Here is a 22,878-nt window from a genome sequence, read left to right on the forward strand (position 1 = left end):
GGACCAGTAACCCCAGGCAGCCAAGCCAGGGGTGATGGGAGTTGTAGTCCAGCAACATTTGAAGGGCCACAGATTCCCCAGTGCTATTTTATATTTATATTCATGGTTTACTCTTACAACCTCCCCCCCCCCCCAAGCTTTTAGTGTATAAGAAGTAAAGTTTACAGGCAATTCTAACAAACAACTGAATGAAATAATTCAATTCCTAGTTTCAGTGTGACTTGGAAATAATCATGTTTCAATGATACAAGGGAAATTTTAGATTGATTTTATTCTAGTTTTTGCACTTGTTTTTGATGTTTTGAGTTCACCTTTCTGGGGGAAAAGAGACTCATAATTAACATCATGCCCGTATAGACCAGATTTTTAGAGTCTGGTCAATTTGTGCTGTAATCTTGTACCCACTTACCTGCAAGCAGTGCTTTTTTCTGGGGGTACACAGGGGTATGCATACCCCTAAAATTTTTGTGAATAATGGGACAAGAAACTATTTAAAATTTCAAAAATTAGTTTCTTCTCTATCACGGTGAATCATCAGTTCCGTTGCTACCCCTGATGGCGGCATCATTTCCTGTCACAGTGTTTCCTGAGTCTCGGACAGAAGTGAGCGTTTAATGTGTGAAGTAGGAGTGGGAATCTAGCACGGTGATTGGTCAGTTTCGTTGTTACCCCCTCCGATGCGGCTTCATTTCCTTTCCTAGAAAGGAATCGGGAAGATGTTAATGCACACAACCTCATGCCAATGTGGAAGTAACTGTGAGCTGCCAGCTGTGTAATATGATGCATGTTCTTTGTACTGTATTTATTTTTCCTGATTTGAACTATAAAATGGTGATTTTCTTAAGTCAGAATGAGAGTACCCCTAAACATTTTTTTAAGGGAAAAAACACTGCCTGCAAGTAAGCCTCATTGAACTCTTTGGGACTTATACCTAAGTCACCACCAACACTAGCTGGCCATCAGTGTTTTCCTGATATTATTTCCTTGGGTGCTCTGGGTGCTCTGGTATACAGGAAGCTTATGCAGGAACTACATTCTGGGGGAAATTGCATATAGTCAGAATAAGCCATTGGAACACCCCTACATGACCGTCCTTACCTTCTGGAGCATGGCAGAGAGATTTTAAGCATCAGCCAGCTCTCTGCCTTGCTTACCCTCCTGTGAGATTGTAGCCCCAATGTCTCGCTGTTTCTTCCTGCTTCTTACGTTATGCTTTTTATTGAAAATATAATACATTTGTTTTCCCCCTCATATAAGAAGCTTTCATGCTTTGCAAAACAATTCTAATCTTGCCAGAAGTTGAAAGAGCAAGAAGATCAACTAGTCTGAAGCCCTGACAGTTTGCTAATTATTCCTGCACCCCCAATTAGTGAAAAGAAGACGCATTTCTGTCTTTTTGCACCCATCATGGGCCTCTAGCTTCACCTTATTAGGTTAGTAAAGTGTGACAAGAGTTCTCTGGCCTTCAGTAGAAGACGGGGGGCTGGCATCAAAGCCAGGAGAACAATAATTTTATTAGACTCATACATTCTTCATGCAGCAAGATAATACTGGCAGGGAATAAGATCTTGTGAGAACCCAGTAAGCAAGGCAGAGAGCTTAAAAACTCTTTTTGCGCAGGATTTTGCGTGCATTTAATTTGTGCAATTTCAACTGGTGAGCCGTCAATCAAGTAAAGTTAAGAATCACACAAGTTACTGTAAATGTGCATAAGTTGTGAGTTACCTGTACCTTCTCCCTTGATCTGGCCTTGCCCTGAGGTGTGGTGAATTCTGTCTGCGTCTTGGAATCTACTTTGCCCCACCATTGCAAATACTACTCCTGTTGATGGGCAGAGGTGTTCCTTTACTGTAGACTGCTTTCCCCCCTCTTTCCTTTGCTGTTGGCTTTTGACAAACCTGTTCTTTTACTGCATCTTTCAAGGCATGTCAGCAGTTCTTTGGCCCTTCTCACCAGGGAAGTGGTTGTGGCTTTCACTGATTGTTCTTTGTTAAAAAAAGAAAGAAAAGGCAGTTCTCAAATCTCTCAGCTAGTTCCACTTTCTCTCCATTTACATATAATGATATTTTTCAGAGGGTAATGTGTTAGCCAGTTGCAGCAAATGCAATGGGTCTTGTGGCATCTGAAAGACTAAGAAATTACAGCAAAAGCTTTCAGGGGCTACAGTCCTTTTCAACAGATGCACCATGTGTTATCCTGAATTCCAGCTGTTGTATGCATATGTAAGCAGAGGGTGGGATGTCAGAGGGTAATTAAATGCAGAAAGTACAGAAAATGATAATTAAGAACAGTGGCTGTTCACAAAAAAAGTTGTTGGTGGATAACACAGACATTCTGGCAATAGCACACCAATTAACACATGTAGTGTGATGAAAACAGCAACAGCGCCAACACTTTATCCTAATTTAAACCACAGGAGACAAAGCCAAGTCTCTCTACCTGGTACCTACTGCAGTGGGATGCATGTTTGCCTTGAGTTGCCAGGCCCATGTAAGCTGTGGCTGACTCCATTTTGAAACCTTTTACAATGACTTGAAATAAAGTTGTCTCTGACCCAGAATTCCATTTTTGCCAGCCAGCACACAAAAGCATTTGCCTACAGAGACTGGTGTGTTTCTACTTTCAAGGTCCTTTTGCCTGTTTTAGAGGTATTTTCTTCCTCTTTTATTTAAACGACACATGAATAAAGTAAAGTAAAATTAATGTGTGGTGTTTTTTTTAAATTATAATGCAGAACTTTCATTCTGGAAATTATCTACCTACTCTTGTATGAAAATTCATGCTACCCAGTAGGGTGGCCGGATAACATTGGGCTTATTATGTCAGAAGGGAATGTAAGGCATCTCTGTGACCCTGAAAATACCTGCAGTGTACTAAAGTGCAAAAGCAAACCAACCTACAACATTTTCTATGGTTACCAGATGTCCCCGGGGACAGTCCCTGGATTTACAAACCTGCCCCCAGACAAAATCCGTCCCCGGAATGTCCCTGGATTTCATTTAATCTCCCCAGATTTATATTTTAAGTGTTGTAGATTTATTAGTAGGGAATGAATGTTGCATGATTGGTTCACTGGCACAAGACACATTATATTGAGACTTCCGGCAAGGCAAAATGGTGGGCTCCACAGCAGCGAGCAGCTCCTGAAGCCAGCCAGAGCCAACTGCGCTACCAAGCTGGCTCCGGGCTGCTGAGACTGCCGCTGCCACCACCACTGCCAATGGGGAACTGGGGACGCCCGGCGTGTCAACTGGGGGAACCGCTGACCCCCCTCCCCCTGTGACCCAAATTGAGCCAGGAGTGAGAACACTCGGCCACCTGGCTGACTGCCCGGTGGCGCTCCGGGGCCGGGAAAACCCCGGAGCCAACGTAGGGAGAAGGAGGAGTGGAGAAGGAGAAGGAGGAGAGAGAAAGAGGAAGGAGAAAAAAGAGGGGAGCCCTGACCTTACCGCCACCGCCGCCACCACTGAGCAGGAGAGGTACAAGGTACGAGAGCACTGCGAGGGCAATGATATGTGGCTAAGTCCAGGACCTACGTGAGCTTCCTCCATGGTGGCTAGCACTCCAAGAGAGCAGACCAGGGCCCAGAGGAAGGCCACGCAACAGAGGAAACCACAGAAGAGAAGATATTACTTATTTTTTTAATAAAAAAATAACTTTTTAAAAATAACTTTTTTTTCTCTTTTCAAAAAAAAAAAGCGTCCCCGGATTCTTTGGGGAAAAAATCTGGTAGCCTTACCTTACATGCAGGTAAGGGATCAGCTGCAGCAAGGTGCAGAGACCGGGGATAAAGTCTTGCTCGCTTCCTCTTTCCATGAGCAAGCATGACAAAAAATGAGGACATTTTCTTATTATCCTATATTGATTCCTGTTTCACATTTCATACTGTACATTTCCAAAAAGAGAGCAAAATACTGTATCCTCCTTTCTTTTATGAACTAACATAGCTCTGTAAATTTGTTAATTTTCCTAGTAAGAGATGGGTGGGGGAGGTTTTTAATCCTGGTTTCCACGGTTTCAGGAACTTCAGTAAAGCACATATAAAATACATAACAACTACACTACAGTCTTTCTGGCACCAGGTTATAAAATTGTTACTGGCCCAGAGAGTGTATGACCTCTGTTCTACTTCAATAGTTTTGTGTTTTTGTTGCCTCTCGATCTTATTCTTGCTTGAAAAATATGTTGCTTTGTTGTATTTTAAAGTTTGATTGGGCACTGCACTGGAATCCCCTGGACAAGGGGTGTCCTAGTTTTTTCTTTATAGTAAAAATTAATTAAATTAAATAGCTTAAGCCATTGAAAGCTTTAAAAAAACTAACAGTAAGAGGAACAATGCCCATCGTTGAGTAAGGTTGCTAGGTAACAGTGACATGTCCTCCTTTGTGACATGGCCTCTTGCAGGATTACTTGCCAGAGGTCTTGGTTAGAGCAGGTCTTTGAAGGGAGTTAGATATTGTGCATGTTGTAGTTTAGGAGTTATAGCATTAGTTGAAGAGTAATTTTATTTGTTAGAGAGTTGTTGCATTACTGAGAAAGGTAAAGTGATACAAAAAATCATAACATCTTTTAAACTGTAAATAGAATTTCTTAGTGACTTCTATATTCTGGTTCTGTCACAATTCATGAAGGTTCAGAATGAGATGAGAATCTCCTGTAATGGCTCTATTCATCCCCCCCCCAAAAAACATCCTCAGGACCAGTTTAAACGCTTCAAATGATCCATGTTTAGGCAAGATCCTTTGGCAAGCTGTTCTCAGTGTGTCCAACTCCTTGCTACATTCTCCACAAGATGCCTATGACACCAAATTTATGTCAAGCCCATAGGTATCAGGTGCCCCAAGTTGAAAGCAGTGATATAGAGCATGAAGACATTACAACCTCACTTTCTCCCAACTCTGTCCTAAACTGAAAAGCATCAGAACGAGGTGTGTGTCATGGCAGGGCTTCTGCCACTTGAAGCAGCGTCCTCACTTGCCTCATGACTGGCCTGATCTGTCTGCAGTCTCCCTTCCCCCTGCTGAAATTAGGGCTCTATCTGCACTATATGTTTAAAGTGGTATACAGTGTGTCCTCATCCAATCACCACCCCATGATTCCACCCCCTCCATTTAATCGGGATTCAAGGTTTATGCGGTTGGCAAGGGTGTAGGAAGGGGTGGTGGTGGGGGTGGATCGCTGTCAGGGGAATGGGGGGAGCTGCGTAGCTTTGCCAGAAGCATTCCCCCCTCCCTTTCATTTTGACAGGGAGGCTTGGGAGTCACAGGCGGGCCATGCGCCAAATGTCAGTCTCCCTCAGCAAAGAAACCCGGGGAGTCACGGGCGGGCGGTGCGCTGAATGTCCACCATGGGTGGCTCGTTCCACCCCCGGCTGCAGGGCGCATGCATCGCTCTGTGCACCCGAATGGCCCCACCCCCTTGGGAGCGCACCCTGCCCCCCTGGGCAGCACGGGCATATGCTCCACCACTGGCAGGAAGCAGACCCTTCCCACAGAAGCAGTAAATCTGGATTAAACAGGAATACAATATGCTCTGCCCCTGAACTTCAGCCCTTCCCCAAGCAAAAGCCAAACATTAACAGTAAGAGACCACTGATCAGAATCAAAAATCAAAAGCAGTTGTTGCTCTGCCACCAAAGGCATCGTGCAGCAACCATGTGATGAAAGGTTAGCAGCAACAGGGCCAATAGGCCTTTCTGAGTGGCATTCTATTACACTTATGGATGCCAATATATTTTTTTAAGTATGCGGCAATAAATAATTATGCTTTTCTTGGCACATTACGCTGGTATTTTTTCAAAGTGCAGAGTACACCCTGCTTGTTGTCAGCCATATTAAATTATTTTTTCAAAGTCACAGAAAAGGAACGGTGTCTTTGCCCCTTCTGTCTCTTTGTCTCTCAAGATGTCAAGCTCATATGTTGCTCTTATAAACTCTGTGCTAGGAAGGTTTTAATGGCTGACAGTTTGAATAATACGCTATCACTTCTCAACACGCTCTGATTAAACTTGGGCAAACAAGGCATTGCCTAGGAAAATCTACAAATCACCCTTGATGATTCATTTGGCCAAGCTGAATCACTTAAACTGATTGCACCAATTGTGCTGTCAGGAAAAAAATTCAATTAAAGAAACAAAATAGCAGTCACAGCATCAAGAACAACAACAAATTGATTACACTCCCAACGTTTTGATATGTTGCTGTCTGCTGAAGGCTGAAAAATAGACAGGTGAAATGCAGTCCTCTGGGATCGAAGTTGCTCTCTGGCATAATTGGCATCAGAAAACTAAAGCGGATAAGTGCACAGCATGTGTAAAACAATTGTGTCCTCATGGTGGCATCATTTATTGCCATTCTAGAAAGGTATCCGGTGTTGGTTTGGGGTATTTTGCTAAAACACTATATGTACAAAATAAAAAATGGTGGTATAGTGGCTTGCAGTCACAAACGCAAAGAAGGATTTGTATTCCCATGTGTCCTGGGAATTTGTCTGTGCAGGAGTTATCATCCAGGTTCAAAAGAAACTATGCAGGCATGCAACAGTGCCTCCATTTAATTCAGGGACAGTACAGTTTGTGCTTTGCATGCAGAAAGTCTCAGGTTCAATCCCCCTATCTTCAGGTAAATCTTAGATTGCAGGATTAGGAACGAATCTCTGGTTGCTTCCAGATAACCTATTTCTTGAGCAGTCATCCCGATTTGTTTGCTGGGGCCGTTATGTGACATCACTTCAAGTACTTGTTGTTCTAATTGTTTAAACTGTTTAGAATTGCTTTTCACTGCTTTTTAACTTGTGTGCTTTTAAATTTGGGATTTTTGTTGTTGCTGTTTAAATTCCATAATTCCTTATGTCCCTTAAGATGTGCCTGGGAAGAGAGGAAATGGGAAGAGTCCAGAAATCATCACCCCATCCCAGCCCCCAAAATTGGTCTGTTTGCTGCTTCCTGGGTGAGCCTCAGCCACCCAGACAGACGACACAAGTTGTGAGAGTAGATATTTTCAAACTGAGCATTGAAAGCCAGTAATAGTGAGATGGTTTTTAAAGCACTGGAACTGCCCACCTAGCCATTGCCCTCCTACCTGACGCCCAATTTGATGTTACATTATTTTTGCTAGCCAGCTTGCGTTTCTTGGTTGGAAAAGGGAGCTGATTTGGATCCAATACTATGGAAGAGGGGGGGTAAGGCAGCAGACCTCTCCCCACTACTGCACCACAGCCTCAGTCCAAACTGAGAGTGGGGAAAGGGAGAAAAGTGGGAAGTACTAACCACAGATCTCCTAAGCAACTTCTACTTTGGTCCTTTGTGTAAGACTTGCTTCACTGGATCATTGTGAAAATCCATCAGATAAATGTATGCTGTTACTCAATATACAGTAGGTGGGACCGCATGTCATAAGAATGGGACTGCTGCTTACCTCTTGACCAGACTTCCCAGAACTCCCATATCTATCATCTCATTCTCCACTTACCCTTCCTTCGGGCTCTGCTTTCTTAGCTCATGACATTGCACTCTTCCTTCCATCCCCTTTCCATTTCTACCAGGGGCAGCGCACCCGTTTCGTCGCCTGATGTGAAATGATTAGGTGCTATCCCGCCCCCGCCAAAACTTCCCTTATCTAGGTCATCCGCCGCTGCCCATGAAGCAGCAACCACACTGGCAGGTTCTGGTGAAATCTCAAGCTCTCTAGTGAGGATGGGAGGTGAACTTGGTTTGAGCACAGATCGATAGGGAAAACAACAGCAAGAGAACCAAGAAGAAAACTACAGAAAGTAGGTAACAGCAACAACAATTTATTATTTCTATACCGCCCACCTGACTGGGTTACCTCTCTCTGGAGATCATCATGTGGGGAAGCATGATTTGCTTTGAAGTGCTTAGGCTGTGTGTCTTCACCTATGCTCAGTCTGTATAACCACACAAATAAATTGTTGTTGTTGTTGTTTAGTTGTTTAGTCGTGTCCGACTCTTCGTGACCCCATGGACCAGAGCACGCCAGGCACTTCTGTCTTCCACTGCCTCCCACAGTTTGGTCAATCTCATGCTGGTAGCTTCGAGAACGCTACCCAACCATCTCGTCCTCTGTCGTCCCCTTCTCCTTGTGCCCTCCATATTTCCTAACATTAGAGTCTTTTCCAGGGAGTCTTCTCTTCTCATGAGGTGGCCTAAGTATTGGAGCCTCAGCTTCACGATCTGTCCTTCCAGTGAGCACTCAGGACTGATTTCCTTAAGAATGGAGAGGTTTGATCTTCTTGCAGTTCATGGGACTCTCAAGAGTCTCCTCCAGCACCAACAAATAAATTATACATTTATTAATGTAACTGAAGTCAAATACTACATAACGCCATAAGCCTCCAGTGACTTTCTTCCAAAGGAACCAATTGAGGTATTAAGTGCTACGCTCCAGGAATGCCTCACTGTTTGGAGTAGGGCAAACATTGCATTATTGTTTCCTAGAAAACACTAGGAATTTCTATGCATGAAATGCAGGGGCCAGGTTAGATATTTTGTGACCAGTCGTCAAGACAAGTTAGTTATCGGGTAGCGAGCTCTATATAATCACAAGTAAACTTATAAAGTGTATCTAGGTGAGCATATGATCACCTACATGTCTCATAAAGTATAGCAGACTGACCTGTATTGAGTGGAGTAGGGCATTCATTTAAATCATGCTGATTTCCACCCACATGGAATTTGTGGAGTTGGAAGTGACCACGATCATCTTGTCCAACCCCTTGCAATGCAGGAATATTTTGCCCATTATGGGACTTGAACCCACAACCCTGAGATTGTGGTAGTCTCAAGCTGTACCAACTGTCATAGGAAGTGGTGTAAACCTGTCTAGGCCTAGGTAGTCTGTTAATAATTAACGGATTCTGCATTGTCCACAATTCCTATTGAGCTGGCACATTATTCTTTAAATATGTTGGAAATGCTGGGTACCATTTGAAGTGCCAAGGCTGGAAGATGGATTGGAGAATATTTTTTCTCTTAGAAGATACGGCATGTCCTAAGAGGTAGCAAAATTTATAAAGAAATAAAGGTAGGGACTGAGGTTGTAGGTCATCTACAAAAAACAACACATCATCCGTATACAAATCTATTTTCTGCTCATCCTTTTGAATTACAGTCCCTTTACAGAACTTTTTCTGTTGCAGTATAAATGGCAAAGGCATCCTCATGAATGCCAACTCATTGTTTAGTGCTATTATTGTTCTATTGGTGTTAAGTTGTGGGTGAACATATCTGTGCTGGTCCCGGGGGGAGGTTACCGTGGGGCGAGGTCCGGGACCTGAGTCGAGGGTTGGCAGACAGTCCTCCACGGGCGAAGCGGGGTCCAAAGCGAGGAGCCGGGCAAGGACAGGAACTCTGGAGGAACAGGACTGGGTGCTGGCCGAAACAGCTCTTCAACGATGTTGCTCCCGCAACCTGGGACCGGGCTGACTGGCCTTTATCTTCTCTGAGGCCAGGGGCGGTCCCGGGCCCCAGGAGACCCGCCTCTCCTGGCCTTAAGGCGAGCACTCCTCCTGGGAGAAACCAGTTCCCTCCGCCTCTCTGCCCTGCGCCTCTGCAGCTCAGGAGAGGCTGGAGGGTTACTGGACCCAGGGGGAGACTCACCTTCCCCTGACAGGGCTGGGAGAGGCGCACCTGTAGGCACTGTGTCCTCAACCACCTCCGGAGCCAGAGTGGATTCACCTGGTGCCTGCTCCTGAGGATCTGGCACAGGTGCAGGCGCTTCAGAATCAAGGCCCTGCCCCAGTTCAGTCGGCCCTGGAGGCAGGGACTCCTGTGCAGGCTGGGATTCCTCTGGTTCAGCCTCTGAATCAGATTCCCAGGCCATCACAATATCAGACGACACAGCGATTCTTCAAAAAGCTCTTGTTCATTCACAGGCCAGAACAGAACTGAACTGAAGGGTTCAGCCAGCCTGCTTATATAGAGCTCCACTAGAACACAACAGTAACCATTTTCTGTAACTATCCAATCACTGAACGTCACTTTCGATCCCTTATTTGCATATGTGGACCTGAACTATCTACAATATCCCCCTGCTGGCCCAGGGTGAGAACTTCAGTACATAACAAATGGTTATGTTGTGTACCCCAACGTACAATGCCAGTGAAGGAAAAAGTATTTGAAAACACAAAGTTTTTAAAACACAAAGTACCTCTTGATGAGGTAGCCAGCTTCCTTGCCCCTCTACCATAGCTAGCAAAAGCAGAATAAAACTGTGTGTCCCATTTCTTGTCCTCCTGCAGAACATCAGAAATAAGTTTCTGCTATTGTTATAGCCATGGAAGGATACAAACTAAAATTAGGCTTATTCAATCACTCTGAAACCTTCATTGGCATATAGACAAAATTCCCAAATGTTCGGTACAATAAAACCACTCAGCAATATCTGCATCTAACAATTAAAATACTGTTGTATAACATTCCCGAATCCTCATTGCTTGCTGCAATGTTACTATCTCCATCTTATCTTAGGCTTATTCATGAAACAGGGTTTGTTATTCTGAAACCGCATTTTCCATTTTTGGCAGAGAAACAGCAAGCAAATGATCCCTGCCAGTATGCTTTGCACTCTTCTGAAGAGTTTGGTCCCTCTTGAGAGACCGGTATTATGCAAAGCACTGGGAAATTCAGGAAACATGAAAGAAGTACTCCAGCCTTTTTCTTTCCTTCTGTGAACACACAAAAATCCCAGCATACTGCCTCAGTGATCCTCTCTCTCCAGTATATCTACTGAAACAGGGCTGGCCTGCCCATGAAGCGAGGCAAGCCAAGGCAGTGGCCTCAGGGCAGCAGGGTCCAGACAGCTGGGGGGGGGGGCACATATCCAGCCTCCGCAGCAGTCTGAGTCGCTGGTGAGGGAGGCACGGGGAGGAAGAAAGAAGGCCCGCAATGAGGGCAGACCTGAGGGCTGTGGTGTCCTGTTTGCAAAGGAGGAGGCGACTGCCAGAGCTTCTTGCCTCTCTTTAGTGGGCAACAGCAGCACCTTCCACCTCCCTTCCTCTCTGCCAGCCCAGGGATGGGGCACATGAGGGGAAGGAGGCCCTGCTGCTACCCCAGTCATGAAGGCTCAGCCCAGGCATGGCTTGACAAGTGAGGGAGTCTGTTATGTACTGAGTTGAATAGGATCAAAAATGCAGCAGTCTGATTGGTCCTAGAACAATAGGATTCAGAATGCAGCAGTCTGATTGGTCCTAAAACAATAGGATTCAGAATGCAGCAGTCTGATTGGTCCTAAAACAATAGGATTCAGAATGCAGCAGTCTGATTGGTCCTAGAACAATAGAATCCAGAATGCAGCAGTTTGATTGGTCCACAGGAGCCACCCAATCCAGCTCCAGGTGGAAGTGAATCCGCAGCCTGATTGGCTTACAGGAGAATCCCGGAATTAGCCAATCACATGGGGCTCATTGTGTAAATAATGTATATAAAGCAGACATTCTGGGGGAACTTCCATTCCTCCTCACCTCTATGAGCGGAATAAAGAGCATGAAATCCACTCTCAACTCCGAGTGTATTTCAGAGCCTGTTGTGGGGGCTCCTGGTTGCTCCCCCTCGTGCCGTTTCAAAAAATCTACACCCGGGGCCACAGCCCCCCTGCCCTCCCCACGCTATGCTCCTGCCTCTGCCACTGCGCACCTACTGTGGTGGGAATGCGCGCGGCAGCAGGTGCGCGGTGGGTGCACAGTTGAGAGGGGCCATTTTCTGATTTGCCTCTAGTGGTCAAATGTCCTGAGCCAGCCCTGTACTGAAAGTTCCTTTATGGTTTTGTTCAGAAGTCAAGCTACTCTCTCCATAAGGTGACTGAACTCTTAAGTAGTGCAGTGCTAAGCTGAAATATTAATTTGTGCCTGGGGTGGAGGCGGTGATGACATTTGCTAGAATGCCTCTTCTTGTAAGTACCAGCACATATGCCAGGGAGAGAGGTGACTAAGAAAACTTGAGGTGGAAGGTCATGTGACACCAGCTTTGTCTAGAGATCAAATTGGAGCAAAAAAAACAAAACCCTGCTGCAGTGCTTTTTTCTGGGGGGACGTAGGGCTATGCATATCCCTAAACATTTTGTGAATCTAAGTTTGGCCTTATTGAGGAGTAGTATTTCAATATTGTTAAGTTGTGGGTGAACATATCAGACAACACAGCGATTCTTCAAACAGCTATTGTTTATTCACAGGCCAGAACAGAACTGAACTGAAGGGTTCAGCCAGCCTGCTTTATATAGATCTCCACTAGAACAGTAACCATTTTCTGTAACAATCCAATCACTGAACGTCACTTTCAATCCCTTATTTGCATATGTGGACCTGAACTATCTATAGTATCCCACTGCTGGCCCAGGGTGAGAACTTCAGTACATAACAAATATGAGTAGGGAAATGAGACTACCCCTAAACATTATTTTTTGTAGAAAAAAAGCACTGCCCTATTAGCATAGTACCCTTAGCATAGTAGGATAAAATTGTTCTTCTATGTTCCTCATGTCATATCATCATCAGGGATTTTTTCTAGCCGGAACTCAGTTCTGGCACTTTCCAGGTGGGCTCCATTGCCATTATAAGAGAACAAGTGAAGTGTTCATGGTGAGTTCCAGCAACTCTTTTTCTAGAAAAATAACAGTGATCACCACCACCAATTGTTAGGTGTGTTTCTTTTAAAAAAAGACTCAAGGCAACTTACAACAGATATACAAAATATAAAACAAAGCAGTAAAACCTGCAAGAAGTTACCCACATAATGGAAATACCAGCCTGCCCTATAATTTTAACAGCACCCTATAATATTAACACATCAGTCCCTTGGTGAATTAAGAAGTTCTTTTGATCCCAACTGATGTTTAACTGACCAGTGTTCTGGGATCCTTAATTTTGATGGTGCTTTTTTTCTTTTAAAAAAAATGTTTAGGGGTTGTGGTGTTCGTATGGAGCCCCCGGTCGTCTCACAGACTATTGACCCATACACCACTAATCCGCTGCCACCAACCAGGTCCTCCTCAGTCATGTTCTTAAGTTAACAAAGAAGAGTGTAGTTTATTGCAAACACCATTAACTTTAACTGCATTCAAAACGTTGTTACTCTTTACTTTCTTAGTCTTCTTTTATCCTGTCTCTAACTCTTCTACCTCCCCTCACACAAGAACCAACTGCACTAACTATCTCTCTATTTCCAACTGTCTGCCAACTGCTTTCCCAACTGCCTTTCCCAACCAACTACCCACCTACCCACAACCCAAACCTTGGGCTAAGCCCTTTTATAAACAGGTAAGCTCCGCCTCTGGCTTTTCTATTGGTCTACTTTAACTCTTTCTCTCCCCCTGTATAGACATTTTCAAAGGAACGGGCAAATGCCACAGGGCTACTCTCATTTTCCTACTCATATTGAAATACTGCCCCTCAATGAGGTCAAACTTAGATTCACAAAATGTTTAGGGGTATGCGTACCTCTGTGTGCCCTCCAGGAAAAAAGCACTGTGAATATGGTTCTTAGAAGCCTTTATAGTGGTTTGAATGCTGGGCCACTTGGATTAGAAAAATGCATGTTCACTCATCCTCTGGCTGGTTCTCAGTAGAGCCTACCTCACAGGGCAGCTGTTAGGCTAAAATGGAGGGAGAATTACATACATGGCCTTGAGCTCATTAGAAGAAAGTTGTGATATATATGTAATAAAATTATGTTTAAAAAAACAACAACAAAAAACATAATCAAAAGCAAAATCTATAAATCATCCTCATTATTAAGAATAATAATTTTATTTTTGTGCTGCCCTTCCTTTCAGTTCAGAGCCCAGGGCAAAGTACAACACCATTTAAAAAATACAGTCATTTCAAAAACCATTTACATTAAAAACATTATTATTATTTTTTAAAACCACCCCACTTTCCCTCCTGGTGAAAAACAAAGATAATTAACTTGACGCCATTATAATTCCATCCCTCATAACACCTCATTAAAATGCAAACACTTACGTTAATGTTCCACAGACACAAGGCAGAATGTGAACCTCGTGCTTTTTCCCCTCAGAGACTGAACAGAAAACTCCTACATGTACAACGAGGCATACGGTAAATTAAAACAAGCTAAGAACAAACAAGACAGACACTGCTTTTTGGAAACTTCTCCGTTTTTACTGAATTCAGCCTACATAGAGAGACAGACAGGGTAGTAATTCGCTCTCCCATTTTCACAGCAACCGCCTTTGCAGTGTTTGTGTTCTTTTTACATATCTGCATGTTGAGAAGGAATTGGAGCCTGTAATTTAGACAGTACAGCAGCCAGAGCAGATTCCAAACAGCAGTGCTGGATTATTCAATAGGCAAATGAAGCATGTGTTTAGCGGGCACCAGCAAAGCAGGGGCGCTTTGGGGGGGGGTTAAAGAATTTAGTTTGGGGGGTTTAAAGAATTTAGCATTTGATTATTATTTTTCTTTAAGCATCAAAGTAGCTGTCATGTTAAAATCAGAACTTTGTTAGGCTTTCTTACAATCCATAACACACTCCTTTCTTTCTGTTATTTATTATATATTACATATGGGGGCCACCATAATCTTTTCAGTGCTTAGGGCCTCTAAAGGTCTTAATGCAGTTCTGTGAAGCAGTTTGAAATAGAACACATGAGCTACTGGCAGGAGGAATGTATGTGATGTTGATAAATAGATGAGGAGTGCCCAAACAGGGGCAGCTTAGTTAGTGCTTTCCCGGCTTAGGGAAGGAAATGGGAGAGGTCTAGGACCTTGCCAGAGCCCACCTTGCCAAAGTTGGGTGCCTCCTTATCCGTCTTCAGAAAGGCAGTGTGAAGACTGAGGGAGGGGGTGCCCAAATCCGCCACTGCCCCAAAGTTAAAAACTCACTTGCCATTTCTTCTAAAAAAGAGAGAGGGGTTTGTAAAAATGAACCCTACTGTGGCAATTTCATGATGTTCCTGATAAACTTGAAACCTAGGTTCTTACTGTCACAACAGGAGCTCCAAGATTGACAGTGCAGGGAACAGGAGCAATAGGCAAGAGCTGACACTTGTCTAAAAGCAATTTAAAAGATGTAATTGCACAGGTAATAAACACTGAGGCTTCGGCAAGAGAAACATCACCTACATAGGCAGATTGTACACTTGCTCACCCCTATGGAGCTAGGTCTCCCTGTTAGAATCATAAAACAAAACAGGCCATGCCAAATGGGCAATATTCTCTTCCATCATCCCTGATGGTGATGCTAGCTGCATCATGAGAGTCCAACCACACAGGGAGAGCTATATCTGTCCTTCTTTTCAGTCAGTTAAGAACTTCTTTAGAGACTCTTCTCCAGGTGCTCCTGCAGGCAGCTAGCTATTGGAGAGAGGCATCTTTCTGCGGCAGTGCCCAAACTGTGTTGGCCCCTCCCCAGGCAAGTTCACCTTCACCTTCCACCTTCCTTATTATTTGTTTGGTGCCAGTCGGTCCTGTTCTCCCAAGCTTTCAATAGCAGATGGTGTCTTCTATAATAACAACTCATCTTTTCAGCTTGAGTTGGGTGCTATTTTTATTTAGTGGCTGATCATTGCCTTTCAATCGTCTGCTTTAATATTGTTTTTACAATCTTTATCGTATTGTACTATCATCTGTTTTGCGGCTTATGGGAAAGTTGGGTTATAAATCCCTTAAATAAAATAAAAAATAAAATAAACTGAGCAGGCATGTAAAGATAAAACTGAAGGCCAAGAGAACAAAGAAGTCAAGGTTTAGAGAAGAGGTAGGCAACATTATGTCTTCCAGTTGTTGTTGGACTCCAAATCCCATCAGCTCCACCCAGCATGGTGGGTGGTCAGGGATGAAAGGAGTTGGAGTCTGACAGGCACCAGGTTTGCTATCTCTGACTTAGAGGAATCCAATATTCTGCAGAGCAAAATCTGGCAAGCATTTCTGGTGACATGGCGGGACCAAGGATTGCCTAACCTGGAGCCAGATGACATGGCAGTGGAACAAGTCCCCTAACTAACCAAACCTTAGCTAAAATCCCACTGAAAGGAGATCTCCACTGAGATCTAATATTTCCTTCCATTTTCAATTGGACAAAGATTGTTCCGTTGTTTTAGGCTTTCAAAACCAAAGCATGAGCAGGGTTCCAAATTATAATATTTCAAGGACTCACAAAGAAGGACTGAATCTGTGTGGTAAAAGACTTTTTTAAGCCTGTTTTTTAGAGCACAAAATGATCAAAGCTTCAGAGACTTCCGGGTTGGCGCGATCGGGAAATGGCGGATTCCCTCCGAGCTCCGGAGGGAATCGGCTCAGCGGTGGATGGGTCTTTGCCGTGCCGGCGACACGGGGACCCTTAAAAACCGCAGGCGCGGAAGCCTGCGGACTGAAGACTCGGCGGGTGCCTTAAGCGCCCCCCCTGATTCGCAATGAGCCTTTTTAAAGGCTACGGAGGGGATACAGGGGACGGCGTGGCACTGAGAGTCGACCGCTACCGCCGCTGAGCGAAGCCGCGAGCCATAACTGGAGAGCGCTGACTTCCTTCCTTGAAATTCGGACTGAAAAAAGAACCCGTGAGTAATTTGGAACTGAACTTTAAAACTTTTACCTTTTGAATTTGAGACGACCGGGGGGGTGTGCTAAAAGGAAGTCCCCACACCCCCCCTTGCAGACGATCCAGAGCAACGAAACAAGAACTAAGCTGGAGTGCCTACCCTGTAAAGGGTGAGTTTTAAAAAGACAGCAACTTCCAAGATTTAGAAAGGTAAATTTGAGCAGGAGAGTGGAGTGTTGGAAGAGTCTTTGTTTTGTGGTAAACAACCCTCCCTCCCGGGCCCGGGAGCGACCTGCTTTGGAGCCTGTATAGAGGAGCAGAATTTGACAGCTGTCAAAAGCTGTCAAATGGACTATTAATAGTGAAAAAAATTGCTGTTTAAGACCTCTCCGGATTAAAAGGAGTTACAATTGAACTAAAATTTTGAGAAACAAAGAAACAATAATAGGACAGAGGATTGTTGGAGAAAAGGTTACTCAGTAACCAGATTCCCTCTAGGGGGAATTCTGTGGAATTACAATGGCTGTGGGTGGAAAGATACTGAGAGAAATCGAAAGAATGTTCTCACTGGTGGGAACCCTACAGGAGCAGACTACAGCTATGAGTAAACAATTGACGACCTTGGATTTGGAAACAAGTAGTTCTGCTGAAAGTAATGAGGGCCTGAGTGAGAAAGAACCCACAGCTGAATTTGAAACAATAAACAAAGAAGAGGAGAAGACAAAACAAGAAAGAGAACAAGTTATCTGGGAAAGTACTAACCAGAAGCCGACATCTGGAGAACACAAGCAAGGAGACTATTGGATTAAATCCACTCTAAGCCTACGAAAGATACAGAAGATGAAAGTGGAGGCCCTGGGACTTTATGGAACTCAGGAGCTCGAAATAAAGAAGTACAATTGGGGCCTCCACATAGACTTTGATTTTGACTATCAGCAAGACTTAGGCCTTGTGGAAATTCCTCAGCAGTTGCCTTTAAATATGGGAAGAGACTATGGACTGATTGGATTGATTGTTAAGGAAATCTTTCGAGACTCGATGATAGACAAAAAGGACTACCAACAAAACCGGCGGAGAGGGACTAAAAGAGAATTGAGAGCCTCGGATATCCGGAATCCAGGCTAAAAACTGTTAATTTGGACATGTCTCGGGAAAGGACGCAAAGCGGGGAGGGGAGGGAGGGAAGTATCAAATTTAAACAACACTCAAGACCAGGGGGTTTAGTATTAAGAAAGTTATGTAAGAAAAAATGAGAAATCGAGGGAAGAGAATTGGGGTCCAACTTAGGGAAAATTTATTTTTATTTTTTATAAAAGGACTAATATTAAGATGGAAGAAATGCTAACTTGCTGACATAAGTTTGGGAATAGGGATGCAGGGGAGGGGGTGGGGGGAAGTCAAGGACTAGGGTTAGAAAATAAGATTTTCGGGAACTATTTATGTTCGTTGTTTTTTATGTTTGTTTTGGTGTGTTGTTTGTGTTTATATAAAATGCGAAAACCCAATAAAAATATTTAAAAAAAAAAAACAAAATGATCAAAGCTTCATGGACTATATAACAGATAAACACACCCACCCTTCTGTAGGTGGTGTCAAGGACAATAATTGTCAGTTCTAGAGTTGTATCATAGATAAGAACTACCTAACAATTAATCTAAGCGTGGGCATGGCTAATAATACTTTTTTGTTCCTGTGAATACTTCTTTGCTTTTAGCAACATTACAGAACTTGCTTGCCATGCGACCAGATGTTCCACTTCTGAAAGAGGGAAAATAACTATATGGTGCAGTCTACACACATATAAAAAGTGTTCTGAAAATGATCTTTTTTAAAAGCGTTTTTAAAAATACATTAAATTTCCATAAGGCTCACCATTGCCATCTAGCGTCACATTGTATATTGCACCTAAAACACCCTTAAAACGATTTATTTACAGCTGTACCTTGGGTTACAAACACCTCAGGTTACAAACACTTAGGGTTACAAACTCTGCTAACCCGGAAGTAGTACCTTGGGTTAATAACTTTGCCCCAGGATGAGAACAGAAATTGCGTGGTGACGGCACGGCAGCAGCGGGAGGCCCCATTAGCTAAAGTGGTACCTCAGGTTAAGAATGGTTTCAGGTTAAGAACGGACCTCCGAAACAAATTAAGTTTGTAACCTGAGGTACCACTGTATAGCCAAGTCCTTTGATTCCAAAAGAACAAACAGAAAAAATAGTGTACCAAACAACTTCTTCTTAAAAAACTAAACAAAAAAACCCCTAGAAAACCAGACAAACTTGAAATGCTCAATTATTTCAACTACTTTTTTTTTTAGAGGGAGTGCTTTCTCTGAGCTCCCCTGCCAATGTTTCAGTTGTAAATAGCCTGGATATATCAAAACAATATTTGATTTTCTGTCACATAAAGTAGGTTTTGCCAAGTAAGGTTTACCAAACGTACAAAAATTATATGCATGGTGCCATATGACTAGCTCAGGATGAACCTAGCGTATGGTGTTTTTTTAAATAAAAAACAACAACCTGTGTGGTTTGCTTGCATATGAATTGTAATTACTGGAAAAATGCAGATTGGGGACTAATTTACATGTTTAGAATTTTATTATTTATTTATATCCTGACTTTTTCCTTGAAAAAGTCTAAAGGCAGCTTACCGATAAAATAGAAACAGCAAAAACATAGTTGGGGGATCATTAAAACAAGTGAGCATTAATAGAATGAAAGCTATCTAATAAAACATACAGATAATTACAATGAAAACATCGCAGCACCAGCACATTAGTTCCCAAAAGCCTGTTGGAATGAGAAAGTCTTCACCGGGCAGCAGGACAATAAGGAGGAAGCCAGTCTAACTTCTCTAGGAATAAAAAGCACATGATTCAGCACTTCTGGCACTTTGCCACTTCACTGAGAGGGGGTTGTATTTTAAATGTTCCGCCCTAACTCACTCCATACAGAAAGCTAGCATTTTTTGAGGGAAAGCTAGACTACACTGCTTCTGCCTGACCAGAACGTTGTGACATGGAGAGAATAATACAGTGGTACCTCTGGTTACGAACTTAATTCGTTCTGGAGGTCTGTTCTTAACCTGAAACTGTTCTTAACCTGAGGTACCACTTTAGCTAATGCGGCCTCCTGCTGCTGCCGTGCCGCCGCCACACAATTTCTGTTCTCATCCTGAGGTAAAGTTCTTAACCCGAGGTACTACTTCCGGGTTAGAGGAGTCCGTAACCTGAAGTGTCTGTGACCCGAGGTGTCTGTAACCCGAGGTACCATTGTAATCCTCTTTTCTCACAGAAGTATGTGAACCTCTGCACCACCACTGCAACAGAAAAGAGCACAGAACGTTTGTACCAATAACTGTGAATCACTTTTGCACCAGGATCCACCTGCCTAGACCTGGAAAAATCTAAGCATGATGGGTAAAGTGGCCAAGCTCTCCAGGTTTGCCCGTGCATAGAAACTGCCTTTGCAATAGAAGTATGTCAAGTTGCAATGGGCAGAAGAGTTATGAAGCGTGAGCTGAAGGAAATGCAATAACTTTAAACTTAGGACATCTTTCACAAGTAATTTTACCACTGACCCAGAATGAACATGCCGAGCATTTTAATCACATATCTTCACTGTTCACAATTTCCGGGCCATTGTTTATATTTTCCAGCTTCTGGAGCTGTAAGGTCAAGGTCAAGGACCCCTGGATAGTTAAGTCCAGTCAAAGGCAACTATGGGGTTCTGGCGCTCATCTCACTTCAGGCCGAGGGAGCAGGCATTTGTCCACAGACAGCTTTCCAGGTCAGGTGGCCAGCATGACTAAGCCGCTTCTGGTGCAACAGAACACCATGACGGAAGCCAGAGCACATGGAAACGCCGTTCACCTTCCCACTGCAGTGGTACCTACTTATTTATCCACTTGAACTGGTGTGCTTTCGAACTGCTAGGTTGGCAGAAGCTGGGACAGTGGTCCCGCTCATCCCAGTAATGCCTTCATGTTTCCGAATTGATTCTGGAGGTGCAGTAAGCCAGCCATGTGAATGCATTTATCCCCCACTAATATATTCATTAAACTCTGTCATTCAACTGGCTGAGCGAGTTTTCCAAAGCACTACAAAAAGGTATGGTTATTGAAAACAGATCTCTCAGAAAAAATAGGTGCTTTGCATTGATTTTCTTTTTTTAATGCAACGCTAAAGAGGCCCCGAGCTCCCTCCATGGTAACTAGTAAGAGCTGCCCTGCTACATCAGACCAGAGGGCTATCTAGTTCAGCATCCTGTGTTTCACAGTAGTCAAACTGGTATTTACAGAAAGCCCACAGGCAGGTCACGAGGACAATAGCACTCTCCCATTGTTGTTCCCTAGCAACTGGTATTCAAGAGAGATCTAGGAGGTAGCATATAGCCATCAAGACTGGTAGCTGTTGATAGTTTTTATCTTCCATGAATTTGTCTAGTCTCATTTTAGCCCACCTAAGCTGCTGGCCATCACAATATCTTACGGCAGCAAATTCCATCATTTAAGTATGTGTGCATATGTGTGTTTGTGTGGAAAAGTACTTCCTTTTGCTGTCCTTATCTCCCTAACCATTCAATTGATGACCTTATGGCATACCAAGCAGCTTATATCAATCTCAACATTTCCAAAGCATGAACCACACACCTAAGTGCCTACACCTTGCTAATATAATGAAGTATGCTGAGTGTCAGTTATTAAGTAGTTTGCAAGGCTCGGTAACGTATTGGCAAATAAAATGCCAGCAGAGGCTTATATGAGCTTAGTTGCCAAACTCTTTATTGGGTCATGATGTTAAACTACAGCAGCTTTCAATAACCTGGTGCCCCCCAGAAAGTTTGGAATACAATTGCTGTCAGACCAAGCCAGGATTGAGAACCCATGGATAGCACCCAGCTGACAAAGGCTGAACTACACCAACTTAGAATAAAGAATTTCAAACAGCAGAGAGAGAAATGACCTGCCTTCCGTACCACCAACTAGTTTTAGGTGCACAAAACTTTATTAAGAGCAGTTTCAGATCAGGAAATTAGCCTAGAACCTAGTAAGAGAAGTATGCATTTCTAAAGGGAACTTCATTTGCTTTTAATGAAGAATTTAGTATACATAATTTTTCGTTTAGTTGCTTTCTAACTGCAACTCAGAATAAGCCTTATGCTTACTATTTTGCATACACTGTGCAGAAATGCAGAACTCAGGCTCTCCCCTACATCTCTTCATCATCATGGAGAAACACAAGTTCCGCTTTGGCATGAGGGACAAAGCATAGACAGATGATGTATGAGTCACTTCTGCATCATCCCTTCCTCCTGCTTCTGTGCCAGATGCAGAGAAATTGGCACTGGAGCATAACAGCAGCGACTCCCATCTCCTTCCACTTCAGTTTCTACACAGTACAGTGTTCTTCAGCCTTGGGTTGTAAGACTGTAACTTCCATCATCCTTGCCCATTGACTAAATTGGCTGGGGATAAGGGGAGATGAAGTTTACAACAGCTGGGATCCAAAGTTGAAGAGTATTGCTGTAGTGGAAAATACAGTCCAGTGTGCATTAAGTTATATGTATTTCTAACATGGATTATGTGCAAAGAAAAATTTGTTGGGAACAGTTTTAATCTCTCAGTAACATAATCTATAGATGGCTCTTAATAGTGTATCAGCAAAAACTTGTCAGCTTCCTGTAGCCTGGTTCTAGCTTCACAGGTCCTGTACTTCCCTTTTATCCAGTCCCAGATGGCTCTTTCTGACTTCTAGTTCTTGAACTTGCACAACATCTGTGGAGAATCTGTGGCCCAGCAGATGCGATTGGGCTCTTAACTCCTATAAACCCCAGCCAACATGGCCAACAGTCAAGAGCTGATGGGAGTTGTAGTCCAGCAACATATGGAGGGCCACAGATTCCCCGTTCTCGGTGCAAATGCTTGGTGCAGTGTTGTTACATGTACCTTTGCTATGCCTACTCAATAGAGCTCAGCAGACAATAGAATCTATTTTTAAATCAATACCCCTTTAAAAAGAGGAGCAATTTGCTCAAAAGCCACAATGTACTAACCTCAGAACAATAGCCCTTGCCAACTGCAGTAATTCAAAGTAATTGTCGCAGCACAAAGTACAGGACACAAAATATGGAAAATGCAAAATATTGTCTGCTTCACAGAGAATTCAAGATTTGTAAGGTTTCCTGTAGAATTGCTGTAAATTGGGGAAACAGCAATTTCTCCCCTAAAAATGGCTACATGTGTTATTCATATATTCTACTATCTGCTCAGTTTTTATCTGTAATATTGGTTTAATAAATTATACAAGGTTACAGGGTAAATTCTAGGATCAAAGTACCCAAAGCTGTTAAGTTAAAGGCCACT

General features: G+C 43.4%; 1 long non-coding RNA gene across 1 annotated transcript; it reads right to left on the reverse strand.

Annotated features, from left to right (window-relative positions):
- Nucleotides 1-219: 219 nt before the first annotated feature.
- Nucleotides 220-2,679, reverse strand: LOC308592651. The gene is made up of 3 exons (XR_014010601.1): nucleotides 2,451-2,679; nucleotides 1,726-1,985; nucleotides 220-697 (listed from the first exon to the last, which is right to left on the reverse strand). It is a non-coding gene; the product is annotated as an uncharacterized lncRNA (long non-coding RNA).
- Between the last annotated feature and the right edge of the window lie 20,199 nt (nucleotides 2,680-22,878).

This window comes from Podarcis bocagei, assembly GCF_964188305.1.
Source record: "Podarcis bocagei genome assembly, chromosome: 8".
NCBI classification, from domain to species: domain Eukaryota; kingdom Metazoa; phylum Chordata; class Lepidosauria; order Squamata; family Lacertidae; genus Podarcis; species Podarcis bocagei.